Source organism: Vanessa cardui, chromosome 3, assembly GCF_905220365.1.
Source record: "Vanessa cardui chromosome 3, ilVanCard2.1, whole genome shotgun sequence".
Taxonomy (NCBI): Eukaryota; Metazoa; Arthropoda; class Insecta; order Lepidoptera; family Nymphalidae; genus Vanessa; species Vanessa cardui.
The window spans coordinates 14,300,764-14,302,877 of NC_061125.1; positions in this window are offsets into that span (position 1 = coordinate 14,300,764).

Consider the following 2,114-nt stretch of genomic DNA (forward strand, 5'->3'; position numbering starts at 1 on the left):
TAGCCCGTCTGGGTAGATACCACCCACTCATCAGTTATTCTTCCGCCAAATAACAGTACTCAGTATTGGTGTGTCCCGGTTTGAAGGGTGAGTGAGCCAGTGTAACTACAGGCACAAGGGACATAACATCTTAGTTCCCAAGGTTGGTGGCACATTGACGATGTAAAGAATAGTAAATACTTCTTACAGCGTCATTGTCTATGGGTGATGGTGACCACTTACCATCAGGTGGCCCATATGCTCGTCCTAACCTATACCATAAAAAAAATCAATTATTTTTTCTGCTAATTTAATTTTCGTATACAATCCTTTTTAATGTAGGTTTCTTTCAGAAATATCGATGAGCATAAAAACTAATTTATTTATTTCTGACGTAACTTATATAAAGTTATTAAAAATTACATTAGCTTCAGGTAAGCAATTTAGGACGACAATAATGGAATATATTTATGTATATACCTATATGGCTATTTAAATCGAAAATGTCGTTTTAGTGAGATAGCAATATAAAAAAAGTAATCCTTTACTTTTTTAAAGATTGTAACAAAAATTGAATAAATCGTATTTATGTTTCGTTCAAGTTATACTACTTTCGATGTTAAATATTAACTCAAAATACAAAAAGAAGTGGTCTTCAGAAAAGAATATAGATAAGTTTGTTTAAAACGTCGGGTTGAAATAAAACAATTGATGATGATACAGTTACAGAGGTAGAAAGTTTAGGTAATTTGAATTCTATTATATACAAAAAAAATCGGCCAAGAGCGTGTCGGACACGCACATGAAATGGTTCCGTAGCCATAAGATGGGCCATAAGATGGAAATTTAGCAATCTCTATTTCCACCCTGGACCACTTCTGTCTAAAATATCATTATTTTTCGATAATTTTAAAAACCAATTTTTGGATTATCAGTATACATCTCTCCACCAATTTTTGGCAATCGGTGCAGAAACGGCGGAAAACGAGCCAGGATAAACAGACGGACAAACATGAAACTATAAGGGTTCCTATTAGACTACGGAACCCTAAAAAACAGAATAGGATAATAAGTGCAATAGGATGTGTAGTGAATTTGATGGGACAGGAAAAAATAGATATGCTTAATTGTGTTTATAATTCATCTCGTGGCGGTGACAGAAAACATCGTGAGGAAACCTGCATGTGTCTAATTTCATCGAAATTCTGCCACATGTGCATTCCCCCAACCCGCATTAGAACGTGGTGGAATATGTTCCAAACCCTCTCCTCTATAGGAGAGGAGGCCTTGGCCCAGCCGTGGGAAATTTACGGGCTGTTACTTTACTTACTTTACTTAAATGAATCAACTGTATTTAGTATCGCTGGTATATACATAGATGTAATTCCTCATACTTATTTGTTCTATACATAGCTAACTCTAAACCGTCCGTTTATCCGACAAACTAACAGTCTGTCGTTTGTAGTCGAAATTTTGCCGAAATAAATAAATACCGGATTTGTTAAGATTCACGTTTATTTACAAATGAAAATTACCAAATTAAATTTTGATTACCATCTTCATTATCTCAACAGCGTAGCACGTTTTGTAATTATTAAATAACAGCTTATGATATTGTATTTGAACAAAATACAACATTCAAAACGAAGGCGTTTATTAAAACCATGAACGGAATATATTAAAGTAATCAGATTTTTACCGTATTCGGCATTTTTCCGAACCTAATTTGAATACTATTTACAAAATTTACTCGTTAATACATAAATATCGTATGAATATTGCGTTATCTAAACTAAAAGATAAAACAATATATTTAAATTGTGTTATGTTTATCTATACATGTAACAAAATTGGAGAGTCTGTTTGTAATATTATAATAGCCCTTTTTTACTCAATATATATGTATGAATATACGGTACGTACCTATACCAAAAAAATTTTTTTTACAATTTTCGTCGGTCTGTCTGTCTGTTTGTGCTCTCTGGAACGGCTGGACCGATTTTGATGGGACTTTCACTAGCAGTAAACTGTAATAATAAGGAGTAATTTAGGCTACAATATTTTTTTTCAAAAATTCAAACGTGTACGAGGTCGCGGGCACAGCTAGTTAATAATAAATATTTACACTAACTTCA